At 51.9% G+C, this 23,942-nt stretch overlaps 1 long non-coding RNA gene across 2 annotated transcripts in view; it reads right to left on the bottom strand.

Annotated features, from left to right (window-relative positions):
* The window catches only part of LOC143827204 (uncharacterized), a 74,368-nt gene that overhangs the window by 9,766 nt on the left and 40,660 nt on the right, over positions 1-23,942 (bottom strand). The window contains exons 7-10 of one of the 2 annotated variants that reach the window (XR_013227212.1): positions 21,379-21,479; positions 19,318-19,433; positions 631-722; positions 7-79 (exon numbers count right to left, since the gene is read on the bottom strand). This is a non-coding gene — a long non-coding RNA (uncharacterized LOC143827204). The remainder of the gene's footprint in view (positions 1-6; positions 80-630; positions 723-19,317; positions 19,434-21,378; positions 21,480-23,942) is intronic. The other variant, XR_013227213.1, reaches the window with a different exon arrangement.

The raw sequence follows: 23,942 nt of genomic DNA, 5'->3' as shown, positions 1-23,942 counted from the left end.
TCCCACCTTTTAACCACTCACTGTGCGATGAAACATTTCCTGTTGTCCATCCCGTTCTTCGTCCTGATGCTTCCGAGTTCTAGTATTTGGAGAGAGGGAGGAAAAACATACTTTTTGCGGGCACAGGAGCAAGTTTTAATTTGCATTACATGTTCTAATTTGTACTAGAACACGGCCCCAGCAAACTGGGCCTTAAGAGCAGCTTGACGGGCAGATGCTATCCGGATTAAATTAAATTGGATTCGTGTTATAGCTGTAGCTTCCTGAGGAGGCCGAGGGAAGGGGTGAAATTAAGCTGCCACGGGCTGGTGCAGAGAACCAAAACCAACGAGAAAAATCCCATCTTTTGCTTCAAGGCCTGGAGAGAGTCAGGAATTCAAGTTACTTTCACCTCTGACCAACAGCACCAGGTTGCAAAATTCCTGGAGGTTCAGGATGGCACCTAGGCTGGGGGAGCATTGGGGGGGGGGGAGAGGAAGCCGTAGAGACCCCCCTCCGAAGCAGCCATGTATCTTAGGAATCAGAATTGATTCTAGGAGGTCTTGAGAGGAAGACAGGGTAATATGCAGGCAGAATCCACCCCGTCAACCAGCTCCCCCAGGAAACAAGGATGGAAAAGTGTAAAATTACCTTTTGGAATTTGAGGATTTAAACATCATGGCCTTGCCACTGACGAAATTAATCAGAAAACATTCAACCGGTGCACTTTGTGAATCTTGGAACTGAAAAAGAAAAGCAATCATTGAAGGAACTGTGTTATGAACACTTGATGTAGCTCAGAGGTGTGTGCTTTCTTCTCCTTTATGCCTGGAGGTTGGCAACCCTAATAGCAGCCAATTCCTGGTTGGGAAGCCCACCCACCCCGGTGGCCGAGAGATGCTGGGATACTTATTTGTTTAATTTATTTATATTTATATCCCGCTGCTCTCAAATGCCTCGCAGCGGTCTACAAAAACAATAAAATACAATAAAATCCTCTAAAATACTCCTTGAAACATAACAGAATAATAACATAACATAACAAGATGGAGGACAGTAGATCAGTGGCTGATTCTGTGAAGGCTCAAGGGTGAAAGTGGATGAGCGAGAGGGTTGGGAGTGTCCTGCACAGTGCAGGGGGTTGGACTAGATGACCCAAGAGGTCCCTTTCAACTCTATGATTGTATGATTGTATGATTCTAGCCCATTCCCCCGTTCTGCATGGATCAGACTTGTAGCACTTTCACAGCAGCTGGTGGGCGCTCCGATCGAGCAATCAAGCGCACAGCCATGTGCTTTCTTTACACACTACTCAGTGGGATGGGGGGAGGGGCTCCTGTTTTCTAGCGCAGTGAACCAACCAGGCGATGCTGACCGATCCACCCCTGCTGTGCGGGCCACAGGCGCAAGGGGCATCTTGCATTTCACCGCATTGTGCATCGGGCAGAACAGAGCGGGCGCGACATTTCGAGGAGCTCCCACCAAACAATTGCGATCGCTGATAGCGCGCCCGTTGAAAAAGCTGAAACAGGCACCGTTGATAAGGGACTGTCTGTCTGAGAAGGCGGCGGTTATAAAAACCACTGAGAACTGACACTCCAGATAGCTGACGGTTGAATGTAGGGCATTATAGGCAGCCGTCAAGGCCCAGAGAATCTCTCCGCGCTCTGAAAAGCTACCTATTGTCGTTTTATCGTCGACTCTCAATGGCGTTTTTCTCGCCGAATCCTGTTTCCACTGCTCTATAGCCATGGAGCAGGGGAAGAGCCGATGCGGCATCAATGCCCCCCTTTATCAGGCTACGGGGAAGAAATCCAGAGCCATCTGCTCCGCAAGAGACGGAGAAGGTTCCCAGGCTAGCGAGCAGGAGGTTCAGGGGGAAAGAGCTGGTCGTACAGTAATGAATCTGCACAGGCCAGATGCTAAAAGGATGGAGAGGGGGAAAGAAGGCGGTGGGCTCAGCTCAGGAGAAGCTTTCCCACCCGCCCCACGTCCCACGTCCCCCCCTGCCCCATATAGTACACTTTGTGAACATTCCCTGCTGCCACCTGAAGCAAAAAGTCAACATCTTCTGTATCTAAATGCCCTGATATCAATATGCCATGATACCCACTGAACTCCCTCCCCTGCTCAAACTCTGCCCTCCCCAGGCTCCGCCCCCAAATCCCCAAAAATTCCCCAATCTCAAATTGGTAACCCTACATAGCAACCTCCGAAAACGGAAAGAATTCGGCCCTCTCAATACCCTGGCGGGGCAGCAGCGGGACGGATGGAAAGGCTGTTAGGGTGTCCCTTTGCTCCCCTGTAGTCGCCTTCGTGGGACCTTGGAAATGCACGGAACAATCACGCTACCCGGGGCAGGGAAGGCCTGGGAGCGGTGCTGAGAAGGTAATGTCTTGGCTGCTGCAGCATCTCCGCAATCTGTCCCCGCATATTTCCGCCCCTCGCTTATTGTCTGGGGCTGTCCCCTGACCCTCTGCTCCCATCCCTGCCGGCAGCTGCTCCAATTAACAAGGCCTGGAAACAAAGCAGGCGAGCGTCGGAGGGACAGAGGAGGCCTTCATTGGGCGTCCTTCGGGCTCCCTCAGGAAAATGATGGGAATGTCATATCCCCAGCCTCCCACCCCTCTCTGCACCTGCCACCCAGGAGTGTAAACATGCGCCGGTGGAACACGCAACCCCGACCCATCTTGCTCTTGCAGCAAGCTACAGCGAGAAGCCACGCTAGGGCGGCTGACCTCTTGGGAGATGTCCTGGAATGACAATTGATCTCCAGCTGACAAGAGATCAGCTCCCCTGGAGAAATTGGAGACTTGGGAGGGGGGGCTCTCTGGCATTCCACCCCTCTGGATGTCCTCCCCTCCCCAAACTCCACCTGCCTCAAGCTCTGCCCCCCAATTCTCCAGGAATTTCCTGTCCTGGAGGTGGCAACCCTAAGGGCTGCTTCAAAACACTTAGGTATTCCTTCCTCCCTCCCTTCCTCATTTTCCTCCTTGCCTTCCTTCCTTCCTTCCTTCCTTCCTTCCTTCCTTCCTTCCTTCCTTCCTTCCTTCCTTCCTTCCTTCCTTCCTTCCTTCCTTCCTTCCTTCCTTCCTTCCTTCCTTCCTTCCTTCCTTCCTTCCTTCCTTCCTTCGCTACTGAATCCCACAAATGCCCCCTCCCTTTCCCTATCCACCCCCCCTCCCATCACAAGCTCCTTCCAGCGTCTGGTTCCCACACAGTTCCCACGCCGAGAGCCATATGCCTCTGGAGGAGTCACGTGACCTCCCCCCTCTTTCCCTCCCCTCGCTTGGCGTTAGCAGAATCCGATTAGCAAAAATCCCTCAGTGAGATGCTCTTCCCTCCTCCGGTCCTTCCCCCCCCCCAAACCCCGCGCATTTCGATCCCTTGGCTCCAGCGACTGTGAAGGAAATCGTCCATCTCCAAATTGTCCTGATAGCTGCGCTAATCTAAGGCAGAATGGGCAAGCTTACGGAGACGGCTTGCTTGGGCCTCAACGCAGCATTAACCGGGCACATGGTCCGCGTTTGGCCGGGGATCAAACCCAGCAGGCGACATCTCTGGCTCTTTGGTCGCTCGTGGAAGCCCAGATCAGTTCTGGACATTTTTTCCAAACATTTCTATGGCACAAGTCCTCTTGAGAGCCAGTTTGGTGTGGTGGTTAGGAGTGCGGACTTCTAATCTGGCATGCCGGGTTCGATTCTGCGGTCCCCCACATGCAGCCAGCTGGGTGACCTTGGGCTCGCCACGGCACTGACAGAGCTGTTCTGACCGGGCAGTGATATCAGGGCTCTCTCAGCCTCACCCACCCCACAGGGTGTCCGTTGTGGGGAGAGGAATGGGAAGGCGACTGTAAGCCTCTTTGAGCCTCTTTCGGGTATGGAAAAGCGGCATATAAGAACCAACTCTTCTTCTTCTTGTGTCTCTGCTGGGAGTTCTCACACTGGGACAAGAGGGCTGCTCCCCCGGACATCAGGTGGGGAGGGGCTGTGGCGTCCGCTTGGCATGCAGAAAGTCCCAGGTTCGAGCCTCAATGCAACAATGAGACCCACCGGCGGATGTATTAAACCCACATTGTGCTCCATTGCTCCCCTGTGTTTCCGAAAGTGAGATGCTCTTCTTTGTGAATATAGGAAGATCACTGAAAACAGAGAGCTGCCCATCCACGAAGACACGGCGGATGTGGTCTTACCCAGACGAAAGTCCCCACGCCCAGCAATAAGATCTGCACAATACCTGTCGTCACAAAAGACCAGGTCCCGAACATGATTTTCCACCTGTCGCGGGGATATGAGCATTGTTTAAATGGGGCAAAACACCGGGTCCGGAATGGGATGGTGGTGCAGCCCACCAAACTTTCCCCCATCTGTCCCAGGAATGTGAGCATCGTGCTTTCAAGGGAGATGTGACAGAGCTCTTTGCACTCTCCCCCCCAAGCGGAGTGCATTGAAAATTGAGATATTTGTGTTCAGGGGGATTGCCCAATGGGTCTGCGTGCCCGTTGTATCAACCTGGTTATGTATTTTATACTATTGTATGCTTCCTGTAGCAGAGCCTCTTGTGGCGCAGAGTGGTAAGCGGCAGAAATGCTGTCTGAAGCTGTCGGTCCATGAGGTTGGGAGTTCGATCCCAGCAGCCGGCTCAAGGTCGACTCAGCCTTCCATCCTTCCAAGGTCGGTCAAATGACTGGGGAAGGCACTGGCAAACCACCCCGTATTGAGTCTGCCATGAAAACGCTGGAGGGCGTCACCCCAAGGGCCAGACATGACTCGGTGCTTGCACAGGGGATGCTTCTTGTGTGTAACTCTGCCATATGATCGATCGATCAATCAATCCCCAGGATCTCCAGCTAAAAGGGATCTGCCTGAGAGCTGCTGCCAGTCTGCGTAGACTGACCTTGGTGGCTTTTCTGGTGGAATGCTCAGCCAAATGGGATTAGGGGCCTGTGTCATCTCAATCAATTCCGCAGGGCCTGTAAGACGGAGCTCTTCGGCCAGGCCTACATCCATAAGATGCTGGCCACCCTGCCTTGAGAATCTGTCCGCCCATCTATCCCTCCAAGGATTGATTACCCCGCGAGGGCTTTGCAGAGCCCAGTTTGCCCCCATCAAGTATGGCGCCCAGGGCATGAGCCCCAGTCACTGTACCCTAAATATGCCGTTGTACGCAGCTGCCTGCGGGTGAAGGAGTGCGGAACCCAAGCCGGCTCTTGAGATTAGAGGCCGCTGCTCTTAACCACGACACCAGGCTGCCTCTCGGTCCTATCGCAGACCAGGGGTTGTGTGCCTTGCAAACCAGCTGTGTGTGTTCCATTGTGGTTGTGTACACCGAGGACTCCTCCTCCCTGAGGAGGTCTCCGATCCAGGAACTCACCCGGCCCAGGCCTGCTTTGCTTCCGTGGGCCTGGAAATGCTTTATTACTCTTCACAATTGCAAATTATTGGTTTGGGCTTTAATTAGGGGTCCCCCTCCCCTGCACTCAGAGGATTCGCGAGCCAGAGGAATGTGAGCTGGGGGGGGGGGGAGGCAGCTGGCCCAACAGATCTTTCCAGAGCTCCTCCTGGAGGCCTCTGCTTGTTCGGTTCCTCCTGTTTTAACTTGTCGGCAAAGGCTTATTGGAGAGATGTGCTGGAGAGAAGGGAAAAAGACGGCTCTTGCCAGAAGTTCCATCCCATAATTGCCACATTCCTGGACTGAGACTGAATTTGCATTTGAAAACACACACAAGCGCATGAGCTGGAAAGCCAATGGAAGTCAAGAGATGAAAGAGGTTCTGATTGCTCCAGGCACCAGGGCCCGTGCAAACGAGGGTAAAAACTGGACAAATGTTTTCAACAGGTCTTGTCTCTGAGCCCTGAAGAAGGCACCGTTAAAAGGCACCAGCAGGGCAAAGTGAGAAAGAAGACAGTCCACTTGCATTGCTTCATGTCCCGTTTTGCTTCTCGATCACGGCTATCCGATGGGACTGATTCCATCCAGGTTTGCAACCACACATCACCCAGGTCGAAAGTCTGCGATTGTGGGACTTGTGCAGGTCTTACCGCCCGATGTCAGGACTTCCGTCTGGATCAGCTCGTGTCAGAGGTCTCTTTGTGGATGGGCAGCTCTCTGTTTTTGGCGGCCTTTCCACACCCGCAAAAAAGACCATCCCTCTCGCTGTGTCGGTCTTCAGGAAGTGCCAACTGTGGTCACTTGCAGAACGCCAGGGACTAAAGCTACCAGACCGCATCTGTGCAGCCTGGAAAACCTGCCACAATCAGCTGGCGCCGGCTGCAGAAGCCTTTGACAATCTGGCAAATTGGGAACTGTCCCTGGTCAACAAGGCCCCAGGGGCAACAGGACTTCTCAGTCGAGAAGATGTCTAGAAATGCAGGCCGAGGAGCACAAGAGCCCTGATCAAGACCAAAGGCTGACGCAGGCATCTGCGGAGCCGAACAGTGACTGCCTCAAGGCGGGGCCGCTGTGCCTGACAGAGGTAAAGTGGGAGATTTAGCCGTCACTCAAAAACACAGCTGTCGGCTGGGCGAGCGAACGGTCGCCCATCCCAGCCCGGCGGCACCTCTGCAGCGAGCACGGAGTGAGTGTTGACGTTCCAGACAGCACCGATCCCGTCGGCCGGCCTTGACTTGCCACACTCTGTCAGACGCTGCAGTCAAGAGTCGCCGCAGGGAAAGAACGGCCCGCCGTTCAGGCCCCACCTGCAGAAGCCGCCCTGTTCTTGGCAGGCCGGCCTCCAGCTGCTTGCTCAGGGGAGCCCGGCTCTGGCTCGACGCCTTCCCGCCAACAGCACCCCATGACCCCCTTGGGCTCCCACAGCACAGCCCGGATTTCTCCCTCCTTCTCGTAAACAAGCGCTGGGCAGGGCCCCAGAAAAGCTTGCTCAACTGCAATGCGGCGGGCCAAATCGGAAGGATTGACACCACGGGGGACCCTCCCAACAAACTGCAATTTGGGGAGGGAAGGAAGATCTTGGCTTTTCCGTCTGTAATGATGCTCCTGGCACGTTTATGAACCTCCTCTGGCAGCCTTGCGGGGCTCTCCAAATGAAAAGGGCCAGTGTTGCAGTTCCATTGCTTCCTTCTTGTTTTCCTAGCTGGCGCCTCCTGCCTTCCGTTGCTTCTTCTCCCTCTGCCGTCAGCCCCATGGTTATAATGATAGATCTGGATGCTCCTTGGGGCAGGGGTCTTTCTTCCAACCCAGGGCTGCCAACCTGCTCTTGAGTTGTAGTTCTGGGGGATCCATAGGCCCCACCTGGAGGCTGGCATCCCTACCAGATTCAATAGTTATCCCTGGTTTCCAGAAAAGCTTCATCCCTCCAACGCAGGGCCCTCTGTTCTCTGCTTTGGGGGGAAGACTCAATCCTGCCAAAGGAAAGTGGGAGGCCGTCCCCCGACACAAGCAACAAATGAGTCCTCTCTCTTTCTCTCCCCACAAAGCCGTCTCCGTAATACACCAGCCACACTACAGTCCGGCCTCCCCCCCTGGCAGGTCCTTGGCTTTTCAGCCTCCCATGAATGGGGTCTGTTAAGGTCCCCTTGATAGATCGCCTCCGATTTCCATATCAGTGGGGCTGGGGAAGTGTCGAGGCCGCAAAGAGGGGGGAGACGGACTTGTTAATGGGATTGGCGATGTACAACCACCCCTCCCTCCCCCCAGACAGGCCTCCGTCCTGTTCCCAGAGCGGCTTAAGATGGCGGCCCCATAATGCAGCCCTGTCGCCTAGAAACCTTGGTTTTTTTAAGCAAAAGGGTGGGAGAATAGAGACCAGTGGGGATGGGGGTGCAGTGTATGTTGCGGGGAGGGGGGGCATACAAGGACTGGGCCTCTTAACAAGATTTAATGAGGGATTGTCCAATCTGAGAGCCGGCAGAAGGTTAACATCAAAAGGCTTTTCAGAAAGAGTGTTAAGTTCAAATGCCCCGCGGTTGCCATGGCATCGGGCTTCCCTTTGCTTTTGAGGACCCCAAATCTCTCTCTCTCTCTCTCTCTGTGCATGTGTTATGTGTATTGTGTGCCTTATATCTCTCTGGAAAGGAAGTAATGCTCAGCTCCATGGCAAATACAGTAATGATTACATTTCGCCCTCACTGGACACTTGTGAAACTTCCAGGTTATTTAGGGAGGGGAAGGACCTGGCGTACGTCAAGGTGGCTGTTCCTCTGGGTGATCGCCAACTGGACAAGCGTCTGGTCTAGATGGACCACAGGCCTGACGCAGATGTTTTAAACCCCACTGTCTCCAGTTCACAGGATCAGTTAAGAGGTGATGAGAAAGACCTCCCTTTGACAGAGACCTTGGAGATCAGCTGCCAGCCAGAGTAGACCCTGATGCGCTAAATACCTTGACTCAGTTGACAGCAGCTGTGTGTGTGCACTTGTGCTACTGGTTATGCCATGTTTCAGTGCTCCTGTGGACTTACTGAACGAAGAAGCACCTCCTTTTGCCTAGCTTGGTTATATTAACCATCAACTTGGCAGGGTGAGGGGCAGGAGAGTCCACCCGATATGGTCTACCACACTCCGTTGGCCTGTACAACGGTCCCCATTTTGCTCGTCTCCAAAGCAGCAGTAGGTCTGATGCTCGTGAATATAGGCTCACAGACATCTGGGACGTCGTTAAGAGAGATTGTATCATCCCTCTCGACTGTATTTCCCATCGTCGATGCCAGAACATCTTGAGCGTCCACCAGCTGGCTACCGGCTATGAGAATCGGCTTTTTTAGTTACCGGACAGTCCCGGTGAGAACAAGCCACCTGCGGGATTGGAACGGCTCTCCCCCTCCCACCCCGACAAGCCGGCCTGGGAAAACGGTGCCGTTCCCTCGCATTCGATCCAGAGTCACTCCTTTGGAAGCGCTCCATATGGACAGCATTTGGTCCCAGGCTGCGCGCTTATATTTCCATTCTGACACACCTGGAAGTATTAGATAAGCCACTCCAAGCAGGTCTGGGAAGCGCTTCTGTCCCACGAACACACCAAAAACAGCTGTTTTTTATTTGGCTGGGAGGAAAGGAGGGGGAAAGGGCGACGTTTCCCATTCGCCCCCTAAAGATGCTCTGACGGCAGAAGGGCTTTGCTCCGGAGCTGGAGAGCGGCCATTGTTCGGAGGCGAACCAAACCCGATGGCGACACTGGATACTTCCTCCCCAAAGCTGTAAACACAGGCAGCTCTCTGTAGCCGCAGGTTTGGCCTTTCCCACAACAGACAATGGAGGGGGCCGGGGCCGGACAGCCCTGGAGGACCTCTACATCTGGTTGCTTCAGAGCGCCGCCAGCACTGCGTGAGGAAGGCGAGGGGGAGGAAGGAAACTGAGGCGCAGAAAGTTTTAGGGGGAGAGAGAGAAACAACCAGGGGGAAAGCCGGGCATGTGACCGCGCGCGTTGCGCATAGACACCAGTAAATGCAGACTTGCACATCGGAAATCTAGACGACCCTTCCCGACTGTCCCAGAGAAGGAGTGGAAAATCCGCTGTTTCTCCTTTGTTTGTTTTCCATGCAAGTCTTCCGACTCTCTCTCTCTCTCTCTCTCTGGAGGGGAAGCGGTCACGCAAAAGACACAGAGCCAGGAACTGAACTCCCACAGCTGAACATTCCTCGACATGTGTGGCTTGGCTCTTTCGGTGTCAGCGCACTGACCTCTGCTGAGGTGAACCGCGCTGGCCCGACGAGTTTGGACGATCGGGTGGGAAAATGTCCTGCCTTCTGACATCGGAGGCCTTTCTGTTGGACGTACCGTGGGGGTTTTGTTGTTGTTGTTGTCGTTGTCCAAAACACATACTGCATTTGCAGAGCGCTTCCAGGCTTTCGGCGGGTCTCGCGGACGCCGCCCCTTGCTCTGTGGATCTGTTGGTTTTATTTAAAATCACTTCTGTCGCTGCAAATCAGTGAAAACAGTTCAAAACCAAATGCCCTATAAACATCCTGAAAGCAGCTCCAGTGGATTGGGGGAGGACGGGACATTGCAGGAGAGGGCTTCATCTCAGTTTCCACTTCTCTGAAGACCTTACGCACAGGAAGCTGGTACAGACACTCCAGACCAGGGATCCCCAACATGACTCCCATGGGCACGGCAGCACCCTTGGTGTCCACCAAACCTTTTCAGAAAGTGGGTGGAACCACTGCAAGGCAGGGCTTGCTACTGGTCGCCTTCCACCAAAGGAAGGGTTTTCCGCTGGAGCATTGGAAGGGCTGTGAAGCATCTGGGTTTTCCTTAGAGACGTGATTCTCTTCCTCTTTCATGTTTTCCTTGTTCGCAGGATGCCTGACGTATTCCATTTGGGTCCGGTCTCCTGTGGCAGTCGTTCTGGGGTGGCAGGTGCTACCTTTTCTCAAACCCAATGGAGCCTGTTGGCTTGAAAAGGTTGGCGGCCTCTGCTTTAGCTAGCGTAGCTGCTCTCGATGTGTTTCAGAATCAGGAGCCTAGATAGTTTGGGGGGTCATTTCGGGGGCCCACGTTAAACTCCCAGCTCCGGTGTGAAACCCACATCTCACACCTGGGCCCATTCTGCACACATTAATTAATGCACTTTCAATGCACTTTAGAAGTAGATTTTTCCTGTTCTGCACAGGAAAACCCAGCTGCAAAAGTACTCTGAAAGTGCATTATCCTACACATGCGGAATGAGCCCTTCATTCAATAAGAAATGAAAAACATGAATGTTTATTCAGACACATCTGCGTTTCAGACAACCGTCACCTGGTAAGCAATAATGAAGCCAGGAGAATATAGACATCACTCCCCCCTAAAAAAAAAAAAAAAGCCAGGGGAAGGGAGCCACGTGAAATGGAAGGAAGATGAGATCCTTCAAATAATCCTTATGCCAGCCCTGTGAGGTAGAACAGTACTTTAGACAGTGTGGCTTGCCTCAGGACTCCCAAGATTAGGCTGTTGAGTCCACAACAGCCTCTCTGCCTGGATTTCTCTTTCAGCAGCTGGATGTGGTTAGGCCAATGCAAAACAGCAATGGCTGCCACTCTGCCTAGCCTCCTGCCCTTGCTAAGCCTCTGAGGCAGATAAATCCAAGCGTACCACCTGCCATCTGGAAAATACGGTTCATTGTGCCATTCTGCAATTTAACATTCCCTTCATAAATCCACATGTCCTTTGAAGGTCCTCCCTCCCTCCCAGGCTTATTCAGCAGTATGGGAAATGCTCTCTGAACATGCTCCAAGGACCTCACGTCTTTAGTTTTTACTGCATACAGCTCAGGACTAAACAGATGCCAATGTGTAAGGCACATTTTGTGCCAAGAAAAGCACCAGTTATACAGGTTAGCAAATTTGCTTATTCTTCCCTTCTTTCCTGGACAATTTATTCTAGCTTTGCTAGCCAGCGCAAGGAACAGAGAGTTCTCTTAGTCAACATCCAGGATGATAAAGGACTTCAAATCAACACTCTTAATGCAGGCAAGGTTATCCCGGCACCTTTCTGGCTCCCGAGATACAAGGAGATATTGGCCGCATTTAATGGCTTCATTTTATTTTGCTTCCCTGGTATGCCATCTTTCTGCCCCAACAGGAACCCAGAGAGGCTTATGTTGTCCTTAGCTTTATCCTCACAGCGACCCTGCAAGGTAGGCAAAGCTGAGGACATGTGACTGGCCCAAGATCTGTGCACGGAAGGTCTTTGTGGTGAGGCACCGGCAGCAATTAAAATAAAAACCTGTCCAGCCAATCAGATCTCCAACAGCTAATTAAAACCCTTTCTGGGGGAAACGTCAAGCATGGCTCCATGTAGGGAAATACCACTGAAGGACAACCGTTGAGCAGGGCTGTGCTGCTTCTTGTGGCCTGCTCACGGGGGGGGGGGGGGGGGAAGGGCAGAGAGGTCCAAAGCGACAACAGTCTAGCACTGGGGGATTTCTCCCCTAAGCCTAGATAAAGACTGCTGCAGTGGTCGTTTGCTTCTCTCCCCAGTGCTAGACCTTGCTCTTATGTTTACATCGGAATCCAGGCATCCCATGAAACTCCGCTCTGCCCACAAAGATTATCCTGTACGCCTGTGCTTCTCTGCAACTAGGGAACGGGGACAGACGTCGCTCTGACAAGTCTGGTTCCGGACAGCCCTGTGACAAAAGCGCATAAAAATGCAGGTGACATCATGGTCAGCCTCCCTCCTTCCGAATCTTTGTCCCGCTCACACGTGTTTCGTCCTGTCCCTCTTGCTGGCCCTGCCCTAAGGTGGGGGGTGGGAGGCCTAGTTCGAAAGGAGATGAAGTCACAGCACCAGCAGCCCAAATCCTCGCTCCCTGGAAACCGCAGGCCGGCAACCGAGTGTTCCCTTGCATAACGGAAAGAACGTTTTCCCAGGCCAAAGTCCCGTCTGGCTGAGCAGGGCCGACCTGTCTCTCCCTTGCCTGGGGAATACGAGGCATGAGCTACATTGAGAAATATGAACGAGCCCTGCTGGTTCGCCAGAGCCGGAGGAATGAGCTCATGCTGCTGCAGGCCAGCCCAGGGCTTTGTGTTCGAAAGCTGGGACCGCCGTGCCTCTGCAGCTACCATCTGCTACTGCAACAGGGGGGTCCGGAATCCCAGGAGACCCGTGCTCAGGAATGCACTGCTGAAACGATGCACGGCCCATCTGTTTCCCACTCTCCTCAACCGTCCTCCCAATACCATGACCAGGGCGGGAAAGCACGATCCCCCCTCCCCTCCCCAGTCTGTAGTGGACGCAAAATGCAAAGTGTCTTGACCTGTGCTGGGCTCCCCAATGGGCCTGGCTAACCCTTCTCGGGAAACACCTTGCTCAGTTGTGCAAAGCTGAACCCTTCCAGAGGGCTTCTGGGGAATGCGCCACGCAAAACCTGGAGCGAGAGGACTGAAGTGGAAGGCGCTTGGCTCTGTGGCTGCAACACAGCAATTGTGTAATTTTTTAAGGAACAAAACTTCGGGCACCCCCACAAACACGCACATCACAAGTGATGCTCCGCGCCGATTTAGAAAGCGCGTTTCGAAAATCGTAGCTGCAGTACAGAAACTGTAGCTGAAGGAAAAGGACGGGGCGTCATCAAGGTTAAAGGCTGGTTGCTCTGAAGGTCTGCAGGGAGATGTGTGTGCCTCGTGGGCCAGGGCAAAGGGAAAGGGAGGCTCTGAGAAGTACTCCTCCAGATGTCCAGAGGAGATACTCGGCAGCAACAGGAACCAAGAAGACACACTGTAAAGGCCTCCCTGTTGACCGTTTTTCCTGTCCCGGAGTGTGCTCAATCTCTGCTGCCATCTCCTCTGAACTGGACAGTGTGTCTTGCCAAAAGATGGCATTTCCTTAAACAGGCCAGCTTGGGACATTCCTTCATCTCACCCCCTACAATGAAGCCCTGTAGTTATGTGGGTCTCTTTGCCTTTTCCCTTTCGAGCTGCTTTGCTGCCTCCAAAAGTAAATAAGCATCAGAAAGCCAAGGAGGGGAAGGGAGGAACGTGGGGAATCTGGAACCAGGGGTCCCCAACATGGTGCCCGTGGGCCCCACAGACTCCACGTATACCTTCTCTGGTGCCCATCAAGTGTTTCTAGACAGTGGGTGGGGATTTTACCCGTTAGATCTGATTGCCTGTGCAGATTTTTAAACATGTTTCTTTGGCTACAGCTGCCAACACAGCATCAGGATCTTCACTGCGTGACAGGTGGTAACCTACTACTGCCATTCTGCAGCTGGCGTGGCCTCCTGCTGCGGCCTTTTTACGACCGCCGTTTTGGGAAGGTGCCCATCACACTATCAGGATCCTGCAGGCTCCAAAAGGTTGGGGGACCCTGATCTACACCCTGCCCTCTGATATTCTCCTCCGATCTCTCTACCGTGGAAGCACGGCCGCTTTCAGGAGGCATTTCCACGACACTGCTCTCCTCTCAGACCTATTTGCATGGCCAGCAACTAACGTTGCACACCGGAGGCAAATAGTGCCTGACTTCCCAGGCTTGGGAACAAAAGGGGCACAAGAAGATGGAACCAGGGGAGGGCGTGCTTTGGGGAGGGGGTGGGGGACTTCAGGACCCTATCATGCCACTGGGTCCGCCTTCCAAAGCAACCTTTTGCCTCTAGGGGATCTGCTTAATTCCGGGAGATCAGCCCTAATTCCGGGAGATCCCCAGGATGCTACAGGGAGTAAGCACTACGGAAACACTGTGGGTTTTACTTCTGAGTCAGACTATGCTGCATCCTACTATTTGATTTGGGATTCTATTTTAGATCTAAATGCTTTCCCCTCATCCTCAGTGATTGATTGATTTACTTTATAAGAACCCCAGAGAAGCCATGTTGGATCAGGCCAGCGGCCCACCCTGTGCCACACAGTGGCCACAAACCAGGGTTGTCATTACCTCCTCAAAGTGCCTTCCATCGCTCACCTCTCCTCTGTTTTATCCTCCTAACAACCCTGCGAGGTAGGTTAGGCAGAGAGTATCCAACTAGCTCAAGGTCACCTGGCAAGATTCTGAACCCAGGTTTCTCAGATTCTCGAGGAAGACGCAGTTCCCTTTCCCGCCGTCCTCTGAATTCTGCCCTGCCTGCATAGCTCCTTTCCTGGTGTGCATGAAAAGCTGATTCATCCTTTTTCATTTCCTCCTCTCCCCCTGATTTTTCTGCGCTCCCCCCCCCTTAGGGAGGCATTTACTGGAAGCTAATTGAATTTTCTGCCCAAGGACAAGACAGACAATGCAAAAAGCCAGTTAAACTCCTGATGACGGGCTGGGCAGGACGAGGGGGCCTGTTAACTGGTGCTGGACAGCCCTTCCAGGTTAACAAAACCATTGGATTCTATCCCCTCTTGTTAAGGACGGGGTGGGGGAGAAGGAGGAGATATTTATTCTGGCCCTTTCTGTGGGTTTCCTTTCCGGTCACCAAGCACCTCTCTCCGCACCTCCTTTTGTGGCCATGGCAGCTGGTGGGCTGCAAGAAAAAGGCACGCTTTAACAGAACTGGGGGGGGGAGGGGGCCCACCTCCCTTTCTTTTCCCACCTTGTCCCCCTTTTCTAGAGGGGGTGGGTGAGTAACACAGCCACAAAAGACAGAAATAATGTTTTGACGGAGGGAGGGCATTGAAGTGAGGGGGTGCTAGTATGGGGGGGGGGGGGAGAGGTCCTACAGAGCAGATGGTGCAAAGAAGGGAAAAGGAGGGGGGGGGATGCGATTTTGTTCATCGGAGGCTTGTTTGGAGCAAGCAGCTGAAGAGAGGAGGAGGGAAAGCGGGGGAAGGAGAAGGAGGAAGGAGAAAAGCTGGAGATGATAAAAGGAGGGTTCGGGGAGCAGTTTTCTTCCCAAACCCGACAAAGAAGCGGCTTTCTTTTCAGACGCACAGCCGTCCCGGGCAGGACTGGCCCCTCCGCTTAATAGCCTCGCTGGCACACGTGTGGGATTTGCTCGGTCTGCTAGGTCAGCACGGAGCTGAAGGCTCCCTCCCTTTTGCAGAAACACATTAGCTACATAAGGAAGTGATGTGCAAAGAAAACCCTCCCGACCTCTCTTGAGTGCGGAAAAACTGCCCTGGGAGCGAAGGGGAGAGTAAAGGCTTGTCTTGCTCCCAACGAGGCCTGAGCCGAAAGGGTCTGGGGCAGAGCATCCGCTGGGCATGTGGGACGGCCCAGGCACATGTGCAACCATTCAAGCGGTTCTCTGGGACTGGAACATCCTGTTGCTTTCCTGGAGTTTCTAAATGATACCTTAGGCGTGTCGTCCTTAATCCTAATATTCCGTGCACTCTGTAATAAATGCTTGCATTCTAGTTTATTTTTTCAGTAGCTCAGACGTTGGTTTCCTGGCTTGGTTTTTAGTTTGGGTATTTCCCCCCCCCCCTTTCGTTTTCCTCTCCTTCCGGCACTTTCTGACACTGTGACTCTCAAAGCCTTGACCTGGATAGCCCAGGCAAGGCTGATCCCATCAGATCTAAATAAATAAATACATCTCAGAATTTATTTGGATGGGAGACCTCCAAGGATTTGGGCGGTAGTTCCTCCAAGGAACACTAGGGGTCATGAACACTGGCTGCCAGACATTCCCCTGTACTCAGGCCACGCAAGAATCCGATTCAAGAAGAAAAGTTGGCTTCTGTACCCTGTTTTTGACTCCCCGAAGGAGTCTCAAAGCGACTTACACTCGTCCCCCCCCCGACAGATACCCTGCGAGGTAGTGAGACTGAGAGAGCTCTGAGAGAACTGTGACTGGACACCCAGCTGGCTTCATGTGTGGGGAACCAAACCCAGTTCTCCAGAATACAGGCCGCTGCTCTTAACCAGCTACACCACACTACACTAGACAGCCACTCACACGGATTTGGAGGGATCAGAAACTTTTTAGAATTCAAGAGCTAAATGCCAACATAAGAAAGCCCCTTTGCGTAATGGCAAAAAGAAATATATGAATATATTAATTTCCATACTTTGAACCCAGATTCTTATGCATGCAACTAGCCCTTCCGGGTCATTAACCCCCCCCCCCCACATACTCACACCAATATGTCATCATTGAGGAATTTTTGTTTCATTGTATCCTTAGGTGTGTACGTGCACACAAAAGCTTACAGCCGCAGTTAAACTTTGTTGGTTTTAAAGGTGCCTCTGGACTCAGGCTTTGCTCAGGATGTTCCCAGTTTGAGTTCGAGGAACTGCAGGACCAAGGAGAGCGCCAAGGGAAAGCAGACGTTTGCTTCCCCCCAAAAATCCAAACACGACTTTAGGGGCAGGAGTTGGAACTCAGGACTCTGCTGTAGTCAGAGTTATTCAGACCGAGATACCCCCATTTTCCTCCCCGGTAGAAACTCCAAGCAGCTTACACCCTCTCCCTGCACGGATGTCCCTCTCTTCTCTGGGTGGGGTGGGGTGATACAAATGAGCATTTCAGCATGGAGAATTTGGTTGTGCGCTTGGTTTCCTACGCCCTGGCTTGGATAGCTCACGTTAGCCCAGCCTTTCTCAACGTTTTAACCATTGAGAAACCCCTGAAACATTCCTCAGGATTCGAGAAATCCCAGAAGTGGCGCCACCGCGCAGAATATGGTTAAGAAACATAGCAGAGTACATGCCCCCTGCCCCCCCCCCCCAGGGCCCATCTCCTTCCTACCCTCTCCAGGCCCCTCATTGGCCATTTTGGGAGGGGGAGGTCAACAGTATCATATGTGGTCATATCACCCAATCAATGTTTTAACACATTTTAAAAACATATCAACAATTACTTAAGTCCCACCCATTCGGGAAACCCTTCCAGAGCTATCAAGAAACCCGAGGGTTTCATGAAATCTTGACTGAGGAAGCCTGGGTTAGCCCGATCTCAGATCTTGGAAATTAAGTAGGGTCAGTCCTGGTTAATCACTGAGTGGGAGACCATCAAGGAATACCAGAGGCAGGCCATGGCAAACCACCACTGAACACCTTTTGCCTTGACAACCCTTCGGGCAGCCGTAAGTCAGTTGTGCCTTAAATGGGAGGGAAAAGGGGGGGGGGTTCCCTACAGATCAACTTTCCACTCAACCCAAGTCCTCACTGCTTTTTTTGGAACAAAGTTTGAATCCAGGAGCACCTTAAAGACCAGCAAAGTTTTATTCAAGGTGTGAGCTTCTGGGTGCATGTGCAGTTCATCGCGTCACCTTTCACATGCCTAAAATTCAGGGCAACCCTCTGGAAGAATCCACTCCGGGTGGAGATGTATATGAGTTTGGATGACACTGACTCGCAGGGTCTGTTCTTTCCATACTGACTCATGTTTGAGAACTTAAATATTTACAGTAGCCATTAAATATTTACACGGAGCTACTCTGTGAAGAGCAGATAGGCCCATTGTTGGATTTCCCCGGGGGTCTGGATTAAGGCTGTCCGAATCACATGACAGACCATTGACCCACCCCCTCGATAATCACTCGCCAGTAGAAAAAAAGGAGCGGGGGCATTGTTACAAAATGCACGGCAGTCATTGGCCTACAAGCTGTCACGAAGAGACAAAAAAGAGATACGGAAAAAAAAAGAGAGACAAAGAGACCCAAGAGAGAGGAACGGCAGAAGGGCGGGGTGCCTTTTAGTTACTGCTCCTAACGAGACTTTACATTTTTCAGGATTAAATGTAAATAAGAATCTGGAGGGGGAGGAGCACAGCCTACAGAAGGGGAAGGCTTCACTTCCCGACCCCTTAAACATTACTAATATGCTCCAAATCGCAGGCCACTGAAGCACAAAGACCCTCATCCAAAAAGGCTAAAAACCCCAAAGAGTTGAGTCCAGCCTCACAAGTTTTCCACAAACCACTGCGACTCACTTGGTGCCTCCACAGGATGCAAAACCAGTGGAAGGCTGTGGCTTGGGGGCTGAACATCTGCATGGCATGCAGAAGGTCCCAGGTTCAATCCCCGGCATCTCCAGTTTGGCAGTAGGCGACATGAAAGACCTCTGCCGGCAAAGTAGCCCCAATCAGTTGGCCACCTGGGTGCTCAACCCCATGGCCACCACTTCTACCAGACTACTGCTTACCTGGCAGACCCCCAGCGGTGGCTTGTGGCTTCTGCTCCATATGGAGTCCCACAACAGTCCCTTCTTTCAATTCAGGGCTGGGGGCTCAGGAAGGAATTTTATTGCTAGGAGACGAAATTGGATCCCGACAGTTAAATCACGCGCTGTAAATTCTTGCCTTCCTCATTAACGTAACTGGGTGTGCCAAAAACGAAAATTTGGATGTCTATTGTCTCCCCTAATAGATTCCTGGTCCCAAAGCAGCTGATTCTCATTTGCCCGGAGCAGAATGGAAGAGAGGCTTTTGCGGACCCCTTTGAGGCGGGGCCTGCGTTCCAGTCCCAGGGAGAGTCTCCACATAGTTTCGGGGAAGGGGCTTTCTGCAGCCAGAACAAAGCACTCCCTCCAGAGCCTACACTGTCACAATATGCAAGTTTTGTAGTGTGCATGATTCAACCGCGTAAAAAGAATATCCTGCAGGGGGCACTGGTGGAAATGTGTAAATAGCATAGTTAGAATAGGAACCTCCTGGAATTCCTCCTGGACTTTAAATTGCCATTACCCAGGGCATATAAGAAAAGGCCACAAGAGCTGAGCATTGCCTCACCCCCCTCCACACTCCCTCTAACCACCTGGCTCCATTAGAATTGCCAGCTTCCAGGTAGGATGTATTGACAAATAATGTTACATTACATGAACAGCCGTCAATAACAACCCCAGAAATCCTTGGTCTATCGACACGCTGCACAAAAAGACCCCGTAAGATTCTTTCTCCCCAGGTTAGAGAGCATGCTTTTAAGACATTCTTATGCAAAGCTGTGGTCCACACCAGGTTGTTATGAAAGTTACAAAGTGGATTTGCGAGTCCTGTTAATCCTGGAAGAAGATACGCTATTCGAAACAGTAAACATACCGGGGAATTCTGTTGGTCTTCGTTTGTTTAGAAGAGGGCCCTTATCTTTTGCAGCGTCTGTTTCAGAAGCCGGAGACTGTGACTTCATGAAAATTTCCACCAGGCAAGAAGAGAACCTGCAAAGAAAGAATCTTTTGGAGTTTTTTCGTGTAGTTGGTAGACTAAGGATTTTGCAGGTTATTACTGAGGGTTGTTACAGTAACTTTATGTTATTTATCAATGCATACTATATGTTTTGAATAAGAGTATCCATTTTTTGTAAACTGTGTTTTGCATACTTCTGGAGTGTGCTTTCCTACTACTGTGTCTCTTGTTTTTTGCTCTGAACTTCCAGGTGGGGCCGGGACATCTCCCAGAATTACAATTGATCTTCCGGCTAAGAAATTCAGTTCCCTTTGAGAAAGTGGCAACTTTGAAGGGTGAACTCTATGGCCTTATATGTCACTGGGACCCCTCCCAAAATCTGCCTTCCCCAGGCCCCGGCCCCAAATCTCCAGGAATCTCCCAGCCTGGAGTTGGCAACTCAGGGCACCCTACGTCCACTGTACTGGTGCTGTCCAGTAGGCACCATGATAGCTGTAGGTTACTCATTTCTTGTAAACCCAGGAAACAGCTTACAAAAATGCGTAATCCGCATATGAGAAAAAGTAAAGGAAGATAATGGGATTTTTTTTTTGCCTATGTTCTCGAGAGGGTCACAGGAGGAGGGGGGAGAGGGAGAGAAAATGCACACATATTTGGCTAGCTTTCTAGCCAACTGTTTTCCCAGCGGAGAGATAAAGAATGGCCGAGCTTGAGAGAAATATTACAAATATAGATCTTTCCCAAGTTGATCAGAAGTCATCTCTGGGCTTGGAAGGGAAGCGGGAGACATATTTTAAAAATAGAGTCATCCTGGAGCATCTCCAGCTGCACAATCCATCAACCGGCAAATTGAAAACAATAACTCTCGCCCCAGCTGCCTAAATAAGAACCAAAAGGAGTCCTGACCCGGCTTAAATTATGTTTGCTCGTGGCCCTGCAAATCGACTGCAGTTTTCCTCGGGAGAGCGGGAAGGACAGAACCTGACGTTTAACTTGGCAGGGAAATTCCAAGCGGCCCTCCGGAGCTGCGGTCCTGCTAAGTTAATGACTGTTCTGAAAAATGTTGATTAAAAAAAATAATCCACAGGGAAGCCTGCTCCAGTGCCCTGCTGCTTCCCTTCCCTCCCACCCTCCTCTGCCTGCTGTGAATTATAAACCCCCACCCTCCCAGCAGTCCCCCACCCAACGGTCTGAGGAAACCTGTGGCGTCACCAGCCTTTGGAAAGGAATCAGCCACGGCCCTGCAGGACATGCCCTGTTAACCGCTGCTTCCTTCTAATAATAATAATTTGGGGGGAGAAAAACCAAGCAGGGGACATGATTAGAAGGAAGGGCATCTCTGGTGCCCTCTTTTCATCGAGGAAATGGGACAAAGTCCCTAATCTCTCAATAAGCAGCTCTGGTAAAGAGAAGCTATAACCACTGAAACAGAGGAGAGGACACCCCTTTGTCACTCTCCACAACAGTGAGCAATCCATGTTGACCACCTCTGTCAGCCAAACCCAACCCCAAGTTTACTCCCGCCCATCTGCTCACTGCTAACCGTCCATCCAAAGACTTTCTGCACTTTGACGTGCTCATCTCCACGCAGGGCTTCAGTCCACTACGAGAACTATTCTATTTGCTCTAGAGCAGGGATAGTCGACCTGTGGTCCTCCAGATGTTCATGGACTACGATTCCCGCGAGCCCCTGCCAGCAAACGTTTGCTGGCAGGGGCTCACGGGAATTGTAGTCCATGAACATCTGGAGGACCACAGGTTGACTACCCCTGCTCTAGAGCAGGGGTAGTCAAAGTGCGGCCCTCCAGATGACCATGGACTACAATTCCCAGGAGCCCTTGCCAGCATTCGCCAGCGAATGCTGGCAAGGGCTCCTGGGAATTGTAGTCCATGGACATCTGGAGGGCTGCACTTTGACTACCCCTGCTCTAGAGGAACAGTGCTAAGAGTGGTGCCCTTGGGCACCCTGTTGCTCACCAGTGTGCATGGCAGATCCCGGTTTCTTCTTTCCTGAAGCGTCCCTTGCCCAAATCCAACGGCCGGTCCTGACTTTCCTCCACTCATTGGAGTTGGGGGTGCTTTAGACAAACACAGAAGACATCACTTTTAGGTCTGCTGGGAACATCATTCGGAAATGGCTGCCTCCATCACAAACATTGCTTGGAACAAAACTCTCTAACCTTTGATGGGACCTCCCAAGATTTTGTAATTGGCATCTGCCTCCAGTGTAGCCCCCTCACAGCCACCATTTTGTGACTGGCCCCCACTTCACAGCAGCCATTTAGTGACTGGTCCCACGGATTTAATATAACTCTAACAGTAGATCTTCAAAATTTCAGGCAGCCCATCAGAAAAGCCCCACCTAATCCTGCCCACTTTCTAAAAGCACTCGACAGGCAGTCAGAAATTTATCGGTAGGCAATCTGGCACCCACGGGCACCATTTGGGGACCCTGCCCTAAAACTCTGACCAACCCAGGGCGTGACTCAGTTATGTGCTTGCAGTGGGTGTTTGGCGACTCCTTCTCGGTGGGCAAGCTGTAGTCCCAAAATGGAAACCCAGAAAGGTCATGAAGTTCCTCATCTGATTTGAGGAAGAACCGGCAAGGGAGGGGACACTGGTCAACTGCCCCCTCACCCCGAGAGACAAGTTCCTGTTTGGAGGGAAAGCTAGCAGGAGCCTCGCCAGTGATACGGCTGCTAATAGAAACCCTCTGTGTAAACAAGGAGGGATTCCAATGGAGATCAGAGCCCTTTTCTCTTTCAAGAAAATTAAACATTTTTCAAACATTTGGGAACACACACCCACGCCCCCCTGGGCGGTAATTAACTTCTTCCTGTTCGATGCACGGGCCCAGTTTCCAAAAACAGAGCGTGACGGGTTATTTTTCAAAGGAAGTGTTATTGAAATACTGTTCTGTTGTGTCCGAAGAAGAGGGGGGAAACTGTCACCGTGACCTAGGATGCGTGGGTTGAGGACACGTGCGTTCATCCTGGACGGACAGGTCCCCGCGGGGGTCTCAAAGCTTCGTGTGAGCTAACGGACAGGGTTGGGCCTGGATTTTCCTAGGGAATCAGGAATAGTCCCCAAAACTTGGGGGGAGACCTTTGGCAGATTGCGGCGTGACTGCAACGTTGTCGGCCAAAACCCCACAATGTATTTAGCATTCTATCTCCCCTCTGGCTGGTTTTATGATCAACCTTCTTGGCATCCATGTAGTGCTTAAAAAGTACTCTCAGACGTTCACAAGAAAGGAGAAATCTGCCAACACGGCTCCTCTCTAGCCCCAGAAGCCTCAGGATCTCAGAGGAAGCTTGCACCCATTGTGGGTTTTGAGGTCTGACCGACTGGACATCCGCGGCTGCTTGCTTTCTGCTCGCTCCCAGGGTGTCCTGTGCTCCGGACCCCTCGGGCACTTTCGGCTTTTTATCTCCCTGCCATCTGCCACTGCACATTCCATCCAGCCATTTCCCCTCGGCAGGAATAGAGTTTCACGCCATTGTTGGAGAAGAAACCCAACCCGCAAGAACACAAAACACAAAAATTGCTAGTGTATTGGCTATCTGAGGAAAGAGAGGCCCATCTCTGGCCATTCTGGGAGGGGGTGGATGCGTTGACATGACCATATATGGACATATCCCCCGATGCATGTTTAACAAGTTGAAAAAATATATTAAAAGCATTCATTAACTACCACCCATTCAGGAGACCCTTCCAAAGCTGTCGAGACACTCCAGGGTCTAAGCCAGGGGTAGTCAAACTGTGGCATTCGCAGGCAGGGGCTCCTGGGAATTGGAGTCCATGGACATCTGGAGGGCTGCAGTTTGACTACCCCTGGTCTAAGTGCTCTTCATCAGATACAAGTCGGAATGGCGATCCCTTCTATCTTTTTCTGAACTGAATCTGGCAAAGTCCCCACCCGAAGGTTGGCAGCCCTACTCAACCAGAGGCTCTTGGGACAGAAAACTCTATGTGCTGCCCAGTCCATCTACCCTTGAGCAGCGGCTGGCCATGCTGGCCTCATCTGCGGTGCTAATTCCCCTGTTTCAAATTACAAAGTCACCAGAAACCCCTCCGATCCAAAGGCCACTGTTCAGCCAGGCCGCTTTGAAATCTAGACAGAAGGTCTTTCCAGGAAGCAGGGATTCTCTTCTTTCTTTTCGCTTTTAAACGAAACAGCTGGATATTTTCTCGGCCAGAGAAAGTGTCCGCTGGAAAAAAGAAAGCAACGGGGATCTGTGTGCATTGGTGGGGCCATTCGGGGGTTTTGTCCCAGTTACAAGAGGGGGGCTGAGCTCAGTCACTGAATCCAGCCTTCCGCAGCCCCACTGAGTGTGAAAGAAGAGAAGAACTGTTTTTCCATACCTTGCTTTTCATCACCTGAAAGAGACCCAAAGCAGCCGACAAACACCTTCCCTTTCCCCTCCCCACAACAGACACCCTGTGAGGTGGGTGGGGCTGAGAGCTCTAAGAGAACTGCCCTGTGAGAAGAGCCCCAAAAGAACTGTGACTACTGCATGGGGAGGAGTGGGGAATCAACC

Source organism: Paroedura picta, chromosome 17, assembly GCF_049243985.1.
Source record: "Paroedura picta isolate Pp20150507F chromosome 17, Ppicta_v3.0, whole genome shotgun sequence".
In the NCBI taxonomy this organism is placed as follows: domain Eukaryota; kingdom Metazoa; phylum Chordata; class Lepidosauria; order Squamata; family Gekkonidae; genus Paroedura; species Paroedura picta.
Note: the sequence above shows the minus strand (reverse complement) of the source record. Positions and strands in the feature narration are given on the sequence as shown.